Source organism: Globicephala melas, chromosome 20 (genome assembly GCF_963455315.2).
Source record: "Globicephala melas chromosome 20, mGloMel1.2, whole genome shotgun sequence".
Classification (NCBI taxonomy): domain Eukaryota; kingdom Metazoa; phylum Chordata; class Mammalia; order Artiodactyla; family Delphinidae; genus Globicephala; species Globicephala melas.
The window spans coordinates 15,604,293-15,626,340 of record NC_083333.1 but is presented as its reverse complement, the minus strand read 5'-3'; the positions used below and the strand labels follow the sequence as shown (position 1 = coordinate 15,626,340).

General features: G+C 42.5%; 1 protein-coding gene and 1 pseudogene across 1 annotated transcript in view; both read right to left on the bottom strand.

The window, feature by feature from the left end:
- MYOCD (myocardin) overlaps nt 1–22,048 on the bottom strand; it is a 255,330-nt gene that overhangs the window by 132,950 nt on the left and 100,332 nt on the right. The window lies entirely within an intron of this gene.
- On the bottom strand, nt 8,529–20,858 carry LOC138842471 (calpastatin pseudogene; annotated as a pseudogene).

Here is a 22,048-nt window from a genome sequence, read left to right as displayed (position 1 = left end):
AGCAGCTTTCAAGTATATAATACAGAATTATTAACTATCGTCACCATGCTGTATATCACCTCCCCAGAACTTATTCATCTTATAACAGGAAATCTGAACCTTTTGTCCATCTTCTCCTCATTTCCCCCAACCCTCGATCCCCGGCAACCACCACTTTACTCTCTGCTTCCATGCGTTTGGCTTTTTTCAATTCTACGTGTAAGTGAGATCATACGGTATTTGTCTTTCTCAGTCTGCCTTATTTCACTTAGCATAACGCCCTCAAGGTCCATTCATGCTGTTGCAAATGGGAGGATTTCCTCCTTGTTGTGGCTGAGTAATATTCCACTGTAAACAGTACACTACTTTCTCTTCGTCCATTCCTCCATCAGTGGGCATTGAGGTTGTTTCCATGTCTTGGTTATCGTGAATAATGCTGCAGTGAACATGGGCGTGAAGATCTTTGAGATAATGACTTTATCTCCTTTGGCTATATGCCCAGAGGTGGGATTGCTGGCTCACATGGTAGTTCTATTTTTCGAGGAACTTCCATACTGTTTTCCATAGTGGCTGCACCAATTTCCATCCCCACCAACAGCGTTCCCAGGGTCCCCTTTTCTCCACATCCCTGCGAACACGTGTTATCTCTTGTCTTTTTGACGATAGCCATTCTAACAAGTGTGAGGGGACATCTCACTTGGCTTTGATTTTCCTTTCTCCAATGATTCGTGGTAGTGGGCATCTTTTCACTTTTACAACTTTTAATTAATACTGATTATTAAAGACAATGTTGATAAAAGGAAAAAAGTTTTCGACCAATCACCCTCGCAAAATCTATTTTTGGTTTAGCTTAAACCCTTCTATCTCTCTAATTCATTTCGGCGATACTGTGCACACACTCAGGTATTTTGCTTTTTGCACAGGGATATCGAAGCGTGGAGAAAGAACTAGCTCCCCAGCTTCCCTCAACCTTGTGTGCTCCCGGCCCTGGAGCTCAGGGCCCACTTGAGTGGCCTTTCAGCTCTTGGTCTTTTGGTTCCTCTAGACTTTTTGTCCCTGGTTGAGATTATTCGGCAGCTACACACCTCTGTCTAACTTGCCTAAGAAAAAGCAGAGATAAGGAGGGCTTTCATCCATTCGCTCAGATGCTCTGAGTGGGCCGTGAATAGCACTGTTCGGAAACCTACTTCTGATTATCACTGTCAAAGGTGTCAGCTGTCCAGAAAACCGCCGAGAGAAAATAACACCGAGATTAGCTAAATGCAGAGGGACACCAGGAACCCTTCTCAAGGACAGAGGTGGCTGAGAGCAAGCAGCACCTCGCTGCCAGGTGTGATCCAGAGAGTTTGTTCTTCGGATTTCTCTTCAGGGGCGCACACCATGAAGCCAGAGGGAGACGGCTGACTCAGCCCCAAGACCAGACACAGAGCCTCAAACTCCATTCACGTCCTTCTAATCACGCACTTGAGTCTCATGTTTTGTTCTAAGGAACCGCAGAAAGGGGAAACGATGCCTACTTTAGGAACCTTGTGCCCCAAACACCAAAGAGATATTGCACCACGATGGCATCCTTAGAACAAGTAGAATAGACTCCCAAGGTCGTGTCTTCGGAGGTTGTACATGCGTTGGGATTTATGGTCCCATTTTCAGGACCTTTGCAATTTTTATTTCTCTTTTCCTGGAATGCTGTTCTCTCCCATCTTGGCAGACCCCCTCTCTCATTCCATTCGTGTCTCTGCTCGAGGGTCATCTCCACACAAGATCTTCCTGACGTCTTTACTTGAAACTGCCTTCTCCCCCATCTCCCACCCTGTAACTCCCTCTGCCTTGCCGTTTCATGAGGTGGTCACGTGACTAGTGTCCCTGAATTTTTAATTGTCTTTAACTTAAATTTAAAACCTGATGGGGTGTAAATGATTTTCCTGTTAAACAACTTTATTGTTTGATGGGACTGCTGATTCCACTTTAACCATTGACACTGAAATATGCTGAAAGTGTCAAATATACTTCGGTTTCAAAGATTTTTTTTAATGAATTGTGGAGATTTAGTATGAGAAGACAATCATGTAAAATAGCTCAATGTTTATATTCATTACATGTTGACCATAGTCTGGATATATTTGGTTTTCTAAAATATATTATGAAAATTAATTTTACCGCTTTCTTTTTACTTTTTAAATACGGCTAGTAGAAATTAAAAACTTCTATTGGATGGCATTGTTTTATGTCTTTACCTTTTCACTACCTGACATTATATATCTTAACTAATTTAATAAAATTAATAAATAATGAATTCTATATTATATAACATATTATGGTATTATTTGTTTACTGTCTGCTTCCCTTTCTAGAAGCCTTACTAGCATCTTATATTTTCTTAAGTACTGGAGTGCCTTCCTGAGGCTGATGTAGGGGAAATATAGCATCTTCTTAAAAGCCCAAATGGAGGAAAATACACTGGATTTGGTCCCAAGTACATAAGTCCCCTATATACGAACCTTCAAGTTTCGAACTTTCAAAGATGCGAACGTGCATCTGGTTCCAGCAAGGAACCAGAACCTGTACCATCAACGTCAGGCGTGAGTGAAATGGCAGCTGGCCCTCCGTCTCCTGTTGCTGACGATCCTTCAGCTCTGCCGTCTCCCACCTCCTCTCCCTCCTCCAGTCAGTAGCTCATCTTGCCTGTTCACTCCATGCCAGCCCCTGTGTGCCAGCTGTTGTACCGTACTACTGTACTTTTCAAGGTACTGTACTGTAAGATTAAAAATGTTTTATTTTTAAAAATTTTTAATGTATTATCTGTGTGAAAAGTATTATAAACCTGTACAGTACAATATAGCCAATTGTGTTAGTTGGGTACCTAGGCTAACGTTGTTGGACTTATGAACAAACTGGACTTACAAACCCGCTCTATGAACAGAACTTGTTCGTATGTAGGGGACTTACTGTAGGGAACAAAGACTGATGGGAACAGGGCATAAGTGTGGGTGAGTGACAAGCAGAAGGAAATTTAGAAGGAACCAGAGATTCCTTGAACCTTTTGTCTAAAACTTTCATTTTATGTAGGGAGATCTGAGGTCAAGTACTCGACTTTCTTCAGGACCAAACCCATGGGAAGACGCTTCTTTTCCAAATTAAAATTATAAAAGCATAGTGAAATTACTTGGTAGACTGTAACAGAGAGGGATCATTCCTTAGAAAACTGTGGTAGTCTGCACAATAACCCAAAGCCAACGGCAGCTGTGTGTGCACACCTGCCTGTATATTTCATAGAGAGTGTTCTGGTCTTGTTTTACCTCTAGATTCACACATATCACATTTAAAAAAACATGTGGAATGATAACTTAGCTAACTATGAGGGGAAAGATGTAATCATCTATTAATGGAGGCCGGCTGGAGAGAGGCTGGGGGATGCACTTGCTCAGTGCTCACCCTGATACACTGTACACCAGGAAGTGCCTGTGTCTTTGGTATGAGCATAGGGTAATGGGACTTACAAAACTCCATATCCTGCTTTCACTCCATCCATTCATTCAACAGTTATATTCTGAGTGCCTTCCACATGCCAGGCATTGGTCTATCTGCTGAGAATATTGCAGTGACAAAGCAGGCACGTCCAGTGACCCCTCTATGGGTTCAAGTCAAGGTGAAGATAGACACCAAGGAGCGTGAAGGCAGCGGCCATCCTTTCAGTGCTGGAGCCCTGGGTTTTGGTCCTTCCAGAGACAGGCTCTGTCTGGTGTTTCTTGCACTTGGTTCCTGTGAGTTTCTGTGGCTTAGGGTCTGGGTGTCTGTCACTTGCCTGTAAAAGGGTGCTGACTAATACATGAGAAAGCCACCACCTAGCTGGCAAGTTTGTTGAGAGGATTAAATAAAATAATAAATGCAGGGCTTCCCTGGCGGCGCAGTGGTTGAGAGCCCGCCTGCCGATGCAGGGGACACGGGTTCGTGCCCCGGTCGGGGAAGATCCCACGTGCTGTGGAACGGCTGGACCCGTGAGCCATAGCTGCTGAGCCTGCGCGTCCAGAGCCTGTGCTCCGCAGCGGGAGAGGCCACAGCAGTGAGAGGCCCGCGTACCGAAAAAAAAATAAATGCAAAGTAAACAGCACAACAACTGGCAAACAAAAGGCTCTCAAGAAATGGTCATGAGGACGGTGCCTCAAAAATCCCTCAGGGTCCTCGACATCTTTCTCAACCTGAAGCGGCCAGTGCTAAGCATCTCAGAGGTACTGATGTTGATCTGGGCTGCGAAAGGGCTTGCTTTCTCTAAAGAAACAGAGTGAAATGTTCCGAGGAAGTGTGCCTTTCACCTGAAGTGAGCCAGGTTCATGGGGAACAGCTGTGGTGTGTCTCCACCAAGCCCTCACGTCCCGTCAGTGTACCGTGTATCTCAGAAGCTTGGCTTGCGCAATGTTTTCTTTCCTAAGAAGCAGACTATTGTTTTTCCCCCTTGCAAAATCTTGTGCAAAACCCAAATTATAAAGCAGATAAAAGCGGTGTGGTTCTCTCCTACACCGCTGGTGTGAATGTAAGTTTGTGCAGCCACTATGGAAAACAGTATGAAGATTCCTCAGAAAACTAAAAATAGAGCTACCATATGATCCAGCAACCTTGTTTCTGGGCATATATCTGGACAAAACTGTAATTCAAAAAGATACATGCACCCCTATGTTCATAGCAGCACTATTTACAAGAGCCAAGACACGGAAACAACCTAAATGTCCATCAACGGATGAATGGATAAAGAAGACGTGGTACATATATACAATGGAATATTACCCAGCCATAAAAAAGAGTGAAACAATGCCATTAGCAGCAACATGAATGCAACTAGAGATTATCATACTGAGTAAAGTAGGTCAGACAGAGAAAGAGAAATATCGTATGATATCGCTTATATGCGGAATCTTAAAAAAATGATGCAAATGAACCTATCTATGAAACAGAAGCAGAATTAGGGACACAGAGAACAGACTGGTGGTTGCCAAGGGGGAGGGGGTTGGGGGAGGGATGGAGTGGGAGTTTGGGGTTAGCAGATGTGAGCTATTATATACAGGATGGATAAACAACAAGGTCCTACTGTAGAGCACAGGGAACTATATTCAATATCCTGGGATAAACCATAATGGAAAAGAATATATAAAAAAGAATGTATATATATATGTATAACTGAATCACTTAGCTGTACAGCAGAAATTAACACAACATTGTAAATCAACTATACTTCAATTAAAAAGAAAAGTGGTGTGGTTCCATGCTGCGGGGTCCTTTAGTTCTCCCTGTTTTCCCATTCCTGGGAAATCTCCCTGGAGCTCTAGGACCACTCAGGATGCATTTGGAGAACACTGTTAGAGGTGAGGGAAGATGGAATGATAGAAAGGCTTTAACTTGGGACAAGTGACTGGAATTAGTGTCCGAGGGCTTGAGTACAAGTAGAGGCATCGTGATGGAAACTGATGGAGATAAAGTAGGGCGTTCGCCCCTGCCCTTGCCCTGCTCTGAACTCTCAGAGGCTAAGCTGGGGCAGAGGGGCCAAAGCCCTCCCAGGAGCCTGAAGCAGTTTTATTAATGGAATAAACAAGAGTGAAGGTTAGAAACTGAGCTTTATTATAATGAAATGGCAGAACAGGGTCTTTTATTTAGATGTCTCTTGCCTTTCGCTTTTCACTTTCTAAAACAACATGGAAGTTTCTATATTACCTTACAATTTATAAAAGCCCACCCTCGCTCACTGTCTTTTGCTTTTGCGGATTTGTATATATTAACTTTACGTGGCCCTGGATCATTTATACTGAACATGAAATTTAATTCATCCTCCTTCTAAATAATTATATTTCTTTAGAGAATACATGAAATGATTCTTTTAATGCCTGAAGAAAAGGCCACACTTGGGTTTCTGTTCTTCTCTTTCACTCTCTCTTTTAAAAATAAAACCTTTTGGTTATGGGCAATTTCAAATATATACAAAAGTTGAGAGTAGAGTGTGATGAACTTTCCTTCAGCGAGTTACTCAGGGCTAACCTGTTTCATTTCTATTCCTGCTTCTAATCCTCTGGACGATTCTGAAGCAAATTTCAGACACACATCAGTTCATCCGTGTTGACAGCTGATTCTTGTTACTCGTGGTAGTGATGTTTTTTGAAGTCTCGTGAATACCGAAATAGCAAATACTCAACCATGGCTCTTGGAAACATACAGGGTTAGGTTTCTGGTCACAAACTTTTTGTCAACTGATTAATACATACCCTTGTTTTATGCGTACGTCTGTTTAAAGACACCTTAGTGACTATATATCATGGATTCGTTAATATAGAACTCATGGCCAACAGAGCCGTAACTCATGCCTGAAGGAAACTTATCTTACACACTTATCTTTCTTCCGAAATGCACATCACAGCCTTCCCACGCTTAGGGACACCAGACAGCACTTCAGCATATGCTTGGGGGTCCTTTTAAACAATAAAGTCACCAGCAAAAGGCACACAAATGCACAACATGTAGCACTAAATGGATGGCAAAAGGGACACAAGGGCAGCTGTTGCCTTGCTGACCTCAGGTGGGGTGTCGGATGACTCAGTTTTCACCCCTCCACTCATGTCCTCCAATGACTGTAAAAACACCGTGAGCATCAATTTTGGGGATACAAATAAATTTTAGCAGGAGGCAAATTCGCAAAGATGGAATCACAAATAATGAGGATCAACTCTATTTCAGTATATGTCTCTGAAAAATATAAACTCTTTCTAAAAAGCACAACCAAAGTCCCATGTCCCATTACTATATCTAAAAATTCTAACAGTAATTACTTTTAATTTTTTATTTATTTATTTTATTTCTTAAAATTGATGTATATGGGACTTCCCTGGTGGCACAGTGGTTAAGAATCTGCCTGCCAATGCAGGGGACACGGGTTCGAGCCCTAGTCCGGGAAGATCCCACATGCCGTGGAGCAACTAAGCCCGTGCACCACAACCACTGAGCCTGTGCTCTACAGCCCAAGAGCCACAACTACTGAAGCCCGTGTGCCTAGAGCCCGTGATCCGCAACAAGAGGAGCCACCGCAACGAGAAGCCCGCGCACCGCAACGAAGAGCAGCCCCCGCTCACCGCAACTAGAGAAAGCCCCAGTGCAGCAACGAAGACCCAACGCAGCCATAAATAAATAAATAAATGTATGTTTAAAAATTGATGTATAGTTGATTTACAAGGTTGTGCTAATTTCTGCTGTACGGCAAAGTGACTCAGTTATACATATATATACATTCTTTTTAAAATGTTCTTTTCTATTATGGTTGATCCCAGGAGACTGGATGTAGTTCCCTGTGCTCTACAGTACAATCTTGTTGTTTAACCGTTCTAAATGTAATAGTTTGCATCTACTAACCCCAAACTCCCGTCCATCCCTCTCCTTCCCCGCTTTCCGCTTGGCAACCACAAGTCTGTTCTCTATGTCTGTGAGTCTGTTTCTAACAGTAATTACTTGAAATCATTAAATGTCCAGGCTCTGTTCACATTTCCCTGTCTCATAATTTTTTTTTCATGTAGAGTTTATTTGAATCATCTTTCAAAGATGTTGTCAGCTTTGCCAACTGGCCTCAACTTTCCCACTTATTCCAGCAATATTTTAACGCTACTCACACGTCGTTCCACCAAACTCTCAAGTCAGTGGCTTTCAAGCTCACCGCTGGGTGCTTCTTCCTTTACTGCTCAGGTGTGTGCTGCACTGCGTGTCTGAAACTGTGGGTGGGCTCGGATCGGCACTACATTTAACAGAAAGTCCTCAGAGTTTTTTTTCACGCAGAAAATACCCTTCCTTGTTTTGCAAAGTTGATGCAGACTTTTTGCTAATTTTTCTTTATGGGAGAATAGCAGTTCTACGGACATTTTGAAGCGGGGGATATATATACAATGGAATATTACTCAGCCATAAGAAAGAATGAAATAATGCCATCTGTGGCAACATGCATGGACCTAGAGATCATCATACCTAGTGAAGTAAGTCAGAGACAAATATATATTGCTTATATGTGGAATCTAAAAAAATGATACAAATGAATTTATTTACAAAACAGAAACAGACTCACAGACACAGAAAACAAACTTATGGTTACCAAAGGGGAAGGAGGGGAGGGATAAATTAGGAGTTTGGGATTAAAATATACACACTACTATATATAAAATAGATAACCAACAAGGACCTGCTGTTCAGCACAGGGAACTATACTCAGTATCTTGTAATAACCTACAAAGGAAGAGAATGTAAATGTAAATGTAAATAGATATAGATATATAGATATTCAAAGTTTATCAATACTCAGTAGAATAACACAGGTGAACCAGACAAATTCAGTTTCTTTTCAGGAAAAGAATAACAAACAATGTTTAGGATGTCAAAAGACTCAACAAATACCACTGTCTAGAAGCCACTCAGAAAATATTTCTGCTATCAAAGCCTTTTGTTCTTCACAAGTCACCATCTACCAGATGAAGATTTTAATATGCAGATACCAAATAGTGTGAACTTTAATTTGTACTTTTTCCACCAGCTTTTCACTTGGAAGTTTCCTCCTTTGCCTTTGCAGAATCCTTTGCTTTATCCCCATTCTTGGGTGCTCTGGAGCTGGAAGCAGTTTTCTTGTCTTGGTCCTTTGCTGTGTTCTCTGAGGTTTCTGTAGTTGACCGACAGCTGTCAAAGTCCCCTGAGAGGGCATCAGTGAGGTCTTGGGCACCTGCAGGTTTCTCTGACGCCTCAGGTTTCTTTGTAGGTGGTGTCGCTGATTCGACCGCATCGTCATCATCCAAGAGTTGTCGATATTCAGGTGGGATGGTGTCATCCCTTTATCCCGATTTGTCTCTGTGTTCAGCTTTCGCTTTTGCCTCGACTTTATCCTCTAGGGGGTTTGTCCCCATCTGGGTCAGGCTGTCTTTGCCCCAGACTGTCAGAAAGTTGATCCGGGGCATTGTCAAGTTCTTTGTCATCACTCTGCGGAGTGTCAGGGGGCGGACCTGCATAGTGGGTGGGTGGAGCTGGGGTTGGGGAAACTACTTCAGAGATGACAGCCGAAAGTTTAACATCTTCAAATTGAAGAGATGCAGTGTTTGGGGGAACGGTGAAGTCCTTGGACAAAGCATTAAGGAGGAAGTCTTCACTCGAAGGTGGGAGCGGTTCCTTGGGCTCTTTTATATCTGTAGCTGTACAGATATCTATATCTCTATATATCTGATTCACTTTGCTGTACACCTGAAACTAACACAACATTGTAAATCAACTACACGTCAATAAAAAATTTTTAAAAATAAAATATTTAAAAAGCCACCTAGAAAAAAAACCCAAAACCATGTCATCCTAAACTGGAAAGATTTAGTTTCAGAAGACCCACAGTACTCTGCATTTTACAACTAGTTAGCAAGCTTATATATTTAAAACAGACAAAAGAAGGATCCGCCATGTAGAGAACTGCTCAGTCCCCTAATTACTAGATGCCACTGAGAATTCACTCATTAGAAACATTTTTTTTTCCTACAAAGATTTCTTGAGCAACTACCATGTGCCAGGCTCTGTGCTAGACGCCAGAGTTATAACGAGGAATAGGCAGAGTCCCTACCCTAATGCTTGTCACTGACTATAGAACAAGAGAGTCACACCCATGGCTTTTGAGGACCAGTGAGATCCCTGCTGGGCCAACCATGGGAGCAGAGGATTCGAGGAGCAGAGGAAAGTGATTCGTTCTGCCTGGGGCTCCGGTATCTGGAAAGCATCATGAACGAGGTAGTACTGAGGGTAAATGAACGGACAGTAGGAAGAAGGCAAACGATGTGCTTGGCCATTAGTGGGTAACCTGGTGCTTCTAGATCATAAAGACACGAGACTGAAAAAGTAAGCCGGTGTGTGACAATGAAAGTCTTTAATGTAAAGACTTTGGGCTTTATCTCTTAGGCAGTAGAAATCCCTGGATATTCTTAAAAACAGCATCATGGCATGATTAGAAGTCTAATGAAATAAGAAACAGCAACCAACTGAATCATTCTTAAATGATCAAGGCTAGATTCAAACAAACTCCAAATCTAACCAGAATTTAAAAGTATTTCAGATATGAGACGAATAGCACATAAAATGTCAGGAATCCCATTTGTTTGATTAAGACAGAAAGAAGAGCGCACAAATGATTTCCATTCAAGCTCAGTCTGAAGCCTAACTTCTTATCTGGTACTTTTACAGAGAAAAGGAAACCAGCCTCCCAGGCTTAAATTTGGATTCCCAAGGTATATCTGACTTTGTAGCCAGGACACAAAGCCCCTCAGTGATGCTAGTATTTTTCTTCTGGTTCAAGATTGCATTTTCTTCCAGGTCAGTGAAAAAAAGCACTTCGGTCACACACTCACCATTATCTACTTTTTTTCTCTTGATTCCTGGTATATGCAGCATGTGGGAAAAAGACCATGGTCCCCTGATCCACCTTCGTCCTCATTAATGTGTCTTATTTAAATGTGTAGGCTTCTGATTTTTACTCCAGAAAAAAAGACGTTTTACTCTTTAAATTTATATATGCTGCCCAATGCCCTGAAGTGCTACAAGATACCAGACTTTTCTTTCTCCTTTTCTTTCTCCCTTCCTTTCTTTCTCTCTTCCTTCCTTCCTTTCTTTCCTCCCTCCCTCCTTCCCTTCCTTCCTTCCTTCCTTATTACAATTATTAAGAATTTTGAAGATACTGGCAATAATTTTCAGACACCAGACTTTCTCCTAATAATCTAGAATCAGTCTAGGACCAACTTAGAATCTCTGGATCTTTATGAGTAATGGAGGATACTTCTAGGAACACTTTTCAGAGGCCTAGGAATGTTCCTCTCCAGCTAAGACATCTCCCAGCCACACCTCCATGTGTCTGTAAACACACGTCCCTCAGACACACCCTGGGCTTCATCAGCCTCCCTAATGAAGCAGTGCACACATTAAGGTCCATCTGGTCTGCCCTTAGAAGCAAGTCTCTGCAGGCATCAGAGGAGTCTTCTGCCCACTTCCATCTGTCAGTTCACTAACTGCAGACATTACCCGAGGCCTCAGAACCACATCTGCTAGAGTTGGGAAGAGATCTTAGAGACCATCTAACCCGTATGTGTTCACATTTTATTTTTGCAACAAACTCTTTTCTTCAAACAAATTAATATCTCAAATCAAATTTAAAACATCTTAAGAGAGCTCACTGCTTGATATAAAACATGTAAAAGTGGTGGGAAAACTTAAGTTTTCCTCCCCCCACCCCACCACAGGTCTGAAAGGCAAAACCCTCGGGCCCCGCAGAGCCTAGTTTGAAAACCTATGGCTCATTGAACTCTCTCCTTTCATAAGTGATGAAACAAAGGTTCAGACACATGAAGCCATCTGCCCAAGGTCACAGCATCCAAAGAGAAGTCAGTATCCTAATTCTAGTCTGATTTATCCCAAAGCCTCAGGTCCTTCCACAGGGTCCTGCATGCTGCCCACCTTGCACTGCTGGAGGCTGATCCCCAGTGGTTTCTACCAAGGTAGAATTGTGGACGTTCATTTTGATGATCTATTTGCTTGGTAATAAGTCTTGCTATATTATTTTTCTCTCTTTCTTAAGAAGTACAACTCACAGTTTTGCTCATGAAGTACAAGTTGTTTTTTGGGTTTCTTTTTGCATCTTGTGCCTAAAGCAATGAAGTCTAGCCCAGGAGCACATATTCACCAGTGTGATGTAGGCTTCTACCTGTATTTCTTTTGGTGAATTTTCTGCTCACACCATAGCTGGTGTCGACCATGTTTATGAATGTTTCATCCTCTCTGGCATTGGTTGACTTTTTCATCTTGCTGGAGTTGCTTCCACATAGAGTGACTATATAGTTTATCTTCTAAACTGGGACATTTTTGAGAGTAAAAGGGGATTCAACTAATTACTAACCTGGGAAAACAGGTGTAAACCAGGACTGTCCTGGACAAACCAGGACATCCCACAGCCGGGAAGATGCTGAAGAAGTTTCAGTTGGGTAGAGCAATATGCTTTTTTTTTTAACATTTTAAAAATATTAAAAAATAGTTAATTTAAAATGTTGTGTTATTTTCAGGTATATAGCAAAGTGATTCAGTTACACATATCTATCTGTTCTTTTTCAGATTCTTTTCCATTATAGGTTATTATAAGATATTGAATATAGTTCCCTGTGTTATACAGAAGTTCCTTGTTGTTTATCTCTTTTATATATACTAGTGTGTATCTGTTCATCCCAAACATGGAAACCACAGGAGAAATGATGGAGAAGTACAAACACCAAGAGAAAAAAAACAGAAAGTTTGAGGAACTGGTGTGATTGGCAACTTGGAACCAGAATAATGAGCTCTGAGGCTGGTTGATGGGAACTTACAGTCCATAGGACTGGGTAGCCGATATGGGCAGAGTAGGAAGGAGGAAAAGAGGAGAAAACCTCCAAAAGCAGGTTAGAGAATAGAAGTGGCTGTAAGTAGGGAATGTGGTTACTGAGTTTCTTCAATTGTCTATGCAGAATTGTCTACACCAGACTTTCTAGCAGGGTGAGTCCTAAATTCCTGCAACAATGACAGGAGACAGGAGGTACTCTGATACTCCTCGGAGACATATCTGACAAGGATGAGCTCTGGAGGATGTGATAGAGGAGAAGAATGTTGGCATCACCTCAGCACGTGACACTGGGGTTAGAGAGGACAGCTGCCCCCATTCCCAGTTGGTGCTGGTCCCATAGCACTGTTGTCTGCCTGCAGCCACATCAGAATTCTCAAACCAGGCTTGTGAGGGTCTCACCACTGAGAAGCTATGTGGTCCTGATGCTTACTTAGCAGAAAGGCAGCCATTTTGGCTTGCTTCATATGTCATGGTCACCCAACAACTATTCATGTCACATCTGAGCCTCGGAAGGGTGGACGGCATTATTCAAAGTCACCAGCAAGTGAATGACAGAGCTCAGACTCTATTTCAAGCCTCTGGAATCCTAGTGAAGCACTCTCTCTTCCATGAAGGGATGTCATATGACTCTCATGCATTTTCAGCTTTTAAATTTCAGGTTTGAAATTCGACGTTGAACGTGGACAGTTTGCCACTAATCGTGGACCTCTGAGTAAATTCAGTCTTTCACAACGTGGTGTTTTACAATCGTGACAGGTAACAGGGATGACAAAAGTCGACATTGATGTCTTTTTACTTTAAATTGGTAATGATCTGTAAGGTTCATCCATCGTGTGAAGGCAGCCTAGAATTAAATCCATGCGTAACACAAGGGAAATCGTTGCCCTGTAGCTGCTGATTTTCTCCTTGCAGTTCTAGGTGGGAGGGGTAATGCGATTTTGCTCTACCTATGGGATGTTATAGGAAAAGTCAACTTGCTAGTGTGTGACATGGGCCAACAGCATCATCTGGAAACACCAAAATTCAGGTCCCACTTCAGACCTGAATCAGAATCTGTCTTTTAACAATACCCCTTGGAAGATCTGTAAGCACATTACAGTTGAGAAGCACAAACTTGCAGGCTTGCTGAGTTGCAGAAGGATCTGTCAGCTATGAATGGGCCTTTGATGTCAGCTTTGTCCTGCCCATAACTGATTTGCAGGGACTGGATGCAGAATCTCAGTGCACTCAGTAAAGTCATCTGGCTGGTTTTTAGGCAGCTTATCTCCAGTAAAGCATGGTGAGAAAACAAGGCAGGTGAACACTGGGTATTGGCACATCCACCTATGTAGATATGTTTCCTAGAATTAATTTTAACTTGTGAATTTTTCTTCTCCCTACTGACGGGGTAGAATTTTGTTATACCTCTCACACCTCTATAACCAAAGCCTTCCTAGCCCTAGCTAATTTCTCATTTGCATTGAAATTGTATTGAACAAGAATGAAACAATAAAAGGACTCTAAATGGTCCCTTGTAAAGCTTTAGAATCAAATTTAACCAGAGTTGGAAGAAATCACTTCAAACCTCTTCTCCCATCAAGTCCATTTCCTCCTTTGGTGTCACCATCTCTTCACAGGGACATGATTGGGTGACTAATTGTGGATTTCCCCAGGCTTCCAGACTGGATTTTACAACTTGCTTAAGGATTGTTGACTTCTTGGTCATGGCTGACTGGTTCTCGTCCCTTTTGCCAAAAGACTAAAGCTTCCTGCTTCCCTAGAATCTCTTGCATATGAATTTTCTGCTCTTGATGGAGTTACTAAGCTGATCAAATTGTCATCCTAAGTCAAACATCGACATCAAGGATTATTTCATGTTACAAGTATTCTTTTCTCAGAAGCAAGACAATCTTATCCCAGGTTCCCAGAAGGATCTGAATATTTGTATACTTATCTCATGTTGCCCAAACGTTTCTGGACCTCACCAGCCCAGGGCTGGTAACAGGACTGCATTTCTATCTGTGCCCAAATTGTAATCCTTTGAGCTCAAGCAAGAACAAAGCCTCCTCTCCTTTGTCCATCAGTTACTTTCAGGTGGTCCCCACGAAGTTCCTCCCGGGGATGTCCAAACCAGGCAGTCAGCTGTGGTTGCCAAGCAGCCTCTTCTGTCCTAGCTTGTCCTGCTGCAAAGCTTAATTACTAACCCCAGCTTCCCTAATAACTAGACAAAAGCATTCAGGCTTATTAATGAATTTTTAAAAAAGATATTGGGGAGTGTGTGATAACTAGCACTATTTGAGCTTCAGCTCAGATAATGCCAAATGCAAAGTACCACCCTCAGCGATATTATGGTCGGTCCTTGATTATGTGTGACAATAAAGTGGGAGGGGCAGTGAGTGGCCTTCTTTTCTTCTTTTTCAGATCTACATGTATTCTTTTTTTTTTTTTAATCTCTGGGATGCAAGGATGGTTTAACATATGCAAATCAGTAAATGTGATCTGCTACATTAATAGAATGAAAGATAAAAGTCACACGGTCATTTCAATACATGCATAAAAACATTTGACAGAATATAACATCCTTTCGTGATGAAAAACTCAACACAGCAAAGGCCATATACGACTAAGCCACAGCTAGTATCATATTCAACCATGGAAATCTGGAAGCTTTATCTTTTTTTTTTTTTAACATCTTTATTGGAGTACAATTGCTTCACAATGGTGTGTTAGTTTCTGCTTTATAACAAAGTGAATCAGTTATACATATGTTCCCACATCTCTTCCCTCTTGCATCTCCCTCCCTCCCACCCTCCCTATCCCACCCCTCTAGGTGGTCACAAAGCACCGAGCTGACCTCCCTGTGCTACATGTATTCTTGAAGCCAATTCAGCCATGCATTCAACAAGGACAGCCTTATTCTTCCATGCTGTCAGTAGAAGTACAATTCTAGGGGTGCCTGCAACAGACCAAGGATCTGGACTGTTCTGAGAATGGGGAGCCATATGATGTTTTCTATTGACCAACAGAAGCTTAGCATGTACGTGACGCACTGTAGGTGCCTAGTATTTGCTGAGTGAGTAAGGGAATCCACTCAAGCACGCTCTCTGGATCCAAGCAACCCAAGCCTCAAGAAGACGGATGTGAGGAGCTGACTGACCATGCCTGGAACCAGGCGGTGGGTAGAAGAGAAGGAAACGGGGGACGCCACTTTGCTTGTTTTGCCATCTCATTCCCACAATGAGCCTCTGACTTAGGAGTCTGGATATAAAAGTCATGCTTATTTTTTTTCTCTTATACTGTTTTCTTATTTTACATATGATTCCTTCTGTTCTTACCAACCTCCGTGGTTTAAAATAGTGGGCTTCCGGGCTTCCCTGGTGGCACAGTGGTTAAGAGTCCGCCTGCCGATGCAGGGGACGCGGGTTCGTGCCCCGGTCTGGGAAGATCCCACGTGCCGCGGAGCGGCTGGGCCCGTGAGCCATGGCTGCTGAGCCTGTGCGTCCGGAGCCTGTGCTCCTCAACGGGAGAGGCCACAGCAGTGAGAGGCCCACGTAATAAAAAAAAAAAAAAAAAATAGTGGGCTTCCAATTGTGATGCGTGTGCAAGTTCATACCTTCATGCATCCAATTCCCTACTGAAGAGCTCCCCTTGGACTACCTTCCTTTGGTTCATCAAACTTGAAGCCAAAACTAACTCAATCATCCTCTCCAATGCAGGTCTTCCTTATCGATTTCTTATGTGGTTGGCAGGTGCACCCACACACCCAGCTTCCCAAGACTGAAAACACCTTTATCCTTTTTTTCTTCCTCTCTCTCACTGGTGGCATCCAACCAATCTTCAAAAACCACTGAGTCTCGTCTCTGAATCTGTCTCAAATCTGTTCACTTCTTTCCATTCCTTTACCTATCTCCTGATATCACGGCCACGTATGGGTGTGCAGTTGCGAACTGTGTGTTATACAAGTTGTGGGCATGCGATTCGTGTTGTTGTCTATTTAGAAGGTGCCCCTTGTGGTGTGCTAAGCTCAGCCTGCACGGATCACTGCAGGGATTCGCTCCTTCTGTCCATCGGCCAGAGGGACTCTTCAAAAGATAAATCTAGCCATCCTCCCCCTCTTTGCTTAGAACGCTTTATTGCCCTTAGTATTGATATGAGTTTGCTCGGGCGGCCATAACAAAATACCACAGCCTGGCGGGCTTCAGCAACAGATTTTCTCACAGTTCTTGAGGCTGAAAGTCCAAGATCAAGGTATCAGCAGAGCTGCTCTCTCCTGAGACCTTTCTTTTTCCTTGGTTGCTAGATTGCTGTCTTCATCCTGTGTCTTCACACGGTCTTCCCGCTATGTGTCTGAACCTCCTCTTATGAGGATACCAGTCACATTGGTTAGGACTCACCCTACTAACTCCAGTTTAATTTAATTACCTCTTTAAGTACCCTTTCTCCAGTCACATTTTGAGGTCCTGGAGATTAGGGATTCAACATATGAATGTGGGGAAGTGGTGCAGGGACATAGTTCAGCCCCAAACACCCTTGGGATAAAATCTGACCTGCCTAATATGGCTTTCAAGGCCTCTCAGGATGGGACCACTGCCTTCCCTCTGGCCCCAGCTCTCACCCTTCCCTCTGGCACTCTCTACTCCACCCCGTCAGGCCCCCCCCGCCTCACCTCTGGGCCCTCTCCCATCTTCTGAGTGGCCTCTGCAGACGCCGTCACCTCTGCCTGGAATACCGATCTCCCTGTTCACCTGAGAAATGGCTCCTCATCCTTCAAGCCTCGTGGCGGATGCACCCCTTACGCTGGCAAGCCCTTTGTGTGTCCAGGTGTCTAGATTCCAAGGTGTCTCTCTTTTGACTTCCTGTGAAATCTTATGTTTTCACCAGTTACAGTACTTTTTGCACTCTTGTATAATTACCAGTTGGCTTGTCTGTAACTCCGAGTAGGCAAGAGCCATTGTGTTCATGAGAAGGCCCTTGAAATCCAAAAAGTCTCTGAGACACACAGAAATGAATTCTGAAATACGGCCCATGTGAGTGGGAGGCCCGTGGGGGTAGGGATCCGGGCAGATGGGTCTCTGGGCTTCTGAACACACTTTCATCTGCTGTTGCTTAATTTCCATGAGCTTAAAAGCTACTGGGGACTCAATTGTCATGTGGCATTTAGTCTTATAAGTCCAAATTACAGCTTGGAAACCATCCAGCACATTCATTTCTGGGTAAGGCAAGCATATGAAAAGATTGCAGTATGTGATTCCATGTCCAAAATATTATAGTAAGTATCAGTCACATTTGCATTCAAATGTTATGCTATTGATTCCAAACATGGCAGTGCTGTGATTATGTGATAACCATGAAACAGGCAAAATGGTTATTTACATTTTGTCTTCAGTTTTCTAATAACAGTGTTTAAGTTCACTGATCTTGTTTTTTTTTTTTTCTCTCATTCAGCCTGCTGTCATTTTCTCTGAAAATCATGTAAATAACCAACCCAGTAGGAAATAATGTTTCCTGCTCTCTCTTTCTTTTTACTTGTATAGAGACTCTCATCTTTACCCTTCTGTCTTGAATGGACTGTGTTAAGCAAAGACAAGATATGTTGGATCATAATTAAAGGAATATTTATTTAAATCTATCACCAGAAGAAAGAGACACACTTTCTGTGGCCCCAGATTTCCAAGGACCAGGCACATGATCAGGAAACCCCTGATTCGAACTCATGAGACCAGAGATTTGAGAACTGCACCTGCCCCATGATCGCCTTCAGGGACGTCTTAAACTTTGTTCTGTATCCTATAAGTAATACATATTTTTAAAATTAGAAAATAAAAGTAGGCAAAAACAAACCACCAACTTAAAAACCATTTCAATAGGATTATGCTGTATTATAATTTGTTTTTTTCTTATTATTCCATGTTCACAAATATACTTCTATAATACCATTTTATTGTTAAATCTGTTTATCCTTCACTATATAATATGCATAGTCACTGTAAAAATTTATACACGTAGAATCTGAAATTCTTTAGGTCTCTCACCCCAATCCAACTCCTTAGGTATATACCCTTATTTGAAAATGTATTGAGGTTTTCAATAAACTTTTTACTTTGGAAAAATTTTGGATTTTCATAAAAACTGCCAAGATAGTATAGAGAGTTCCCACATGCCCCTCACCCAGTCTTCCCACTGTTCACACCTTATATAACTGTGGTACTTTCGTCAAAATTAAGAAACTGATGTTGGTATATTACGCTTAAATAAATTCCGAACTTTGAGTTTCATCAGTTTTCCATTGATGTCCTCTTTTTGTTCAGGATCCAGTCCAGGGCACCACACTGTACATAGCTGTCATGTCTCCCAGGCACCCCCTGGTCTGTGACAGTTTCTCTGTCATTCCTTGTTTTTCCTGATCGTGACAGAATTGAGGAGTACAGGTCTGGGAGGACAATCGTTTTAAGCCATTCATCAATATTCTTCCACGTATGTGTGTTAATGTGCTAAACATAGCGAGATATAAATTTTGATACAAATATGACTTATACTCTACTCTTGTTTTATAATTTTTAAAATTGTGATGTCATCCTGTATCATCACTTAAAAAAAAAAACAGTTTTGGGCTTCCCTGGTGGCGCAGTGGTTGAGAGTCCGCCTGCCGATGCGGGGGACACGGGCTTGTGCCCCGGTCCAGGAAGATCCCACATGCCGCGGAGCGGCTGGGCCCGTGAGCCATGGCCGCTGAGCCTGCGCGTCCGGAGCCTGTGCTCCGCAACGGGAGAGGCCACAACAGTGAGAGGCCCGCGTACTGCAAAAAAACAAAACAAAACAAAACAGTTTCATAGTATTCCATTGTGGAAACTAAATCTTCATTCTTAACCAGCCTCAGATGACAGATGTCTCCTTAACTTTCTATATTGAGATTCCCAACTCTGCTGCAATGACCATCCTTGATCTATATTTCCAGGCATGTCCCTGATCATTTTCTAAGGATAAATACGAAAAGTTGCCAAAGACTTTTCTCTAAAAAAATGATCTAAATGGCCCATTAGGTCTCCAAAAAGTTTTTGTGTATTTACACTGCCAACGTCCATGCACACATCTGCATATCACCCGGCAATGCTTTCCCTGACACGGAGAGCTGCTGTCCTTCAGCTCTGACAACTTGATAGAAGAAAAGTGGCTGATGACACGTGTGGTTGAATTTTCTTCATGTCTATTAGCCATATGTCTTTCTTCTTTTTATGGCCATGATCACATTAGGATAGGGGGAGGAGAAGGGAACAGGTCATCTCTTTTTTAATTCATTTATAAAAGTTTATTCTGTATTGAGGCTCATAACCTCTTAACCTGATATCTTGAAATTATTTTTCTTCAGTTACTGTTCTCCTTATTTTGCTGATAAATATTAGAAAGGGACATTTCAGTTTTTTTATTCAGCCAACAATCATGTTTCCCATGATAATTTCTGCTAAGTATTATAGTCATAAGGCCTTTTCCCATAATATCATTCCGTTGTTATTCACCTGTATTTTCTTCTGATATTTTCATGTCTCTATTTCTTTAAATATTTAACCCAGTTGGGGTTTATTTTGGTTTGAGATAGGGTTCTAACTTTGTTTTACCAAATGGTTAGCCAGCTGTCTCAATACCATTTAATGAACAACCCAGCTTTTCACCACTGATTTGAAAGTCTATTTTAAAACCTCATATTTGGGGACTGGAAGTAGACCACCTGTTAAGGACCCAGGAGAGGTTTCCAACAAGGGAAAGAGGAACAGACAATAGTTGGAAACCTTTCCAATTTTGTTTCCAGTTAAATTGTCAGTGTTTGCCAAAAGATACAGTCCGAGCCAAATCCAAAGATACATTTCTATTCCTGCTTTGTCCAGACTTTATATCTCTCTTATTCTGTTCCTTCCTCCCAGAAGTAGAGGTCACTGCCGTAGGGAGCAGCTCAGGACCTTAGGCAACTACTGTTTGCAAAACTGCACATGTGCTCTGGAATGAATTTTATTAAAAGCTTCCCCAAGGTTTATGGTAAACTTCCTACTTCTGCCATTTCTGTACATTTCTGCATAGAGAAAAAACTCTATCCCCCCCAACTGAAAAACCCACCACAAGTTACTAAGTACATAACAGCTTATAAGCTTATTTGCAAATTCATTGATTTATTTGAAGAATTAAAATTTACCTGACAATCACTATCTAGAGACCAGGCATTAGACTAAAATTTTTAAATTTCACCCATTTCTAAGGAGTGGATGTCATTATTGGCCCCCATTTTACAGGTGAGAAATGGAGGCACAGAGAGGTTAAGTAATCTTCTGAATGTCACACAGCTCTAAGTGGTGGAGGAAGAATTCCAACTCCATCACAGCCTATGCTGACAGCCATCACCTTCATCCAAAACTGAAGGTTGATACGTTCCCGTGGTAACAATGAAGGGTTCCTTGTACAGCTTCTGATTTCTGGACTGAAAGACTTTAGTAACTACCAGCGACCACTTCCTGATCATCGTGATTTGCTTCACTCTTGAGGTGTGTTTTTTTCTAGGTTGTGCAATGAAATCCACAAGGACACCAAGTCTTTGAGTTGGAGTGCGGGCTCCATACATTGCATTGCTAAGCCATTTCTCCGATGGTACAAAAATAATGTCCATAGAGTTTTATTGGGTGCTGAGGCTTTATATCTGCTCTGTTTCCCCTGTGGATTATACCACGTACCCTGAATGATGGCAGCTGACCCAGAGCCAATGACTCCTCACATTTCTGTTTCTCCAGACCTCTCTGTGCTCCCTCTTGTCTGCTCACAGTGAGAAGTTTTGTTTTTTGTTTTGTTTTGTTTTTGTTTTTTGCTGTACGTGGGCCTCTCACTGGTGTGGCCTCTCCCGTTGCGGAGCACAGGCTCCGGACGCGCAGGCTCAGCGGCCATGGCTCACGGGCCCAGCCGCTCCGCAGCATGCGGGATCCTCCCGGACCGGGGCACGAACCCGTGTCCCCTGCATCGGCAGGCTGACTCTCAACCACTGCGCCACCAGGGAAGCCCCACAGTGAGAAGTTTTGAGAGATTCATTACCTTTGCAGTTATTCATTTTCAGAAGATAGCAATTAGAATAGGATCTAGTCATCTCGTGCTCAAAGTACTTAAAGGGTCTTTTCCATTCACCCCCTGATCTTACAGATTAGGAGGCTGAAGTCGGTCAGAGTAAATGATGTGTCCAAGGGCCCGCAGCTGTTTAGCAGCAGAGCGTGATGGATCCCTCAGATCTCCTGACCCCCTGACTTTCCTCTTTGTCCAACAGCTCGCTCCTGCCTTCAGCTGTACGACCAATCCTGCTTTTCGGTGATTTCTTTTTTTTTTTTTTTTTGCAGTCACTGGATAGCTGACTCAGGTTTCATGTAACCAAACACAGCTTGAAAGCACTCTTCCCTGTCGCTTACAACAAAGTGTCCGTGGAAGAGTTTATGGTGGAGACGTATGTGCTTGACTTCAAGCTTCTCATCTTTTCTTAATAAAAAGACATGCAATATACAGTGTCGCACCCCCGCCACGGAGGGATCAGAGCCTGGATAATTTGTAAGTACATCCTCTCACTCCTTTTAATGGTCCGATGTCACAAATGCTCTTTCCAGTGCCTGCAAAACACAGTTCTTGCATTTCTGGTTGTCACTGCGTTCGATCAGTGCACTCTGCAAAACGTGCTTT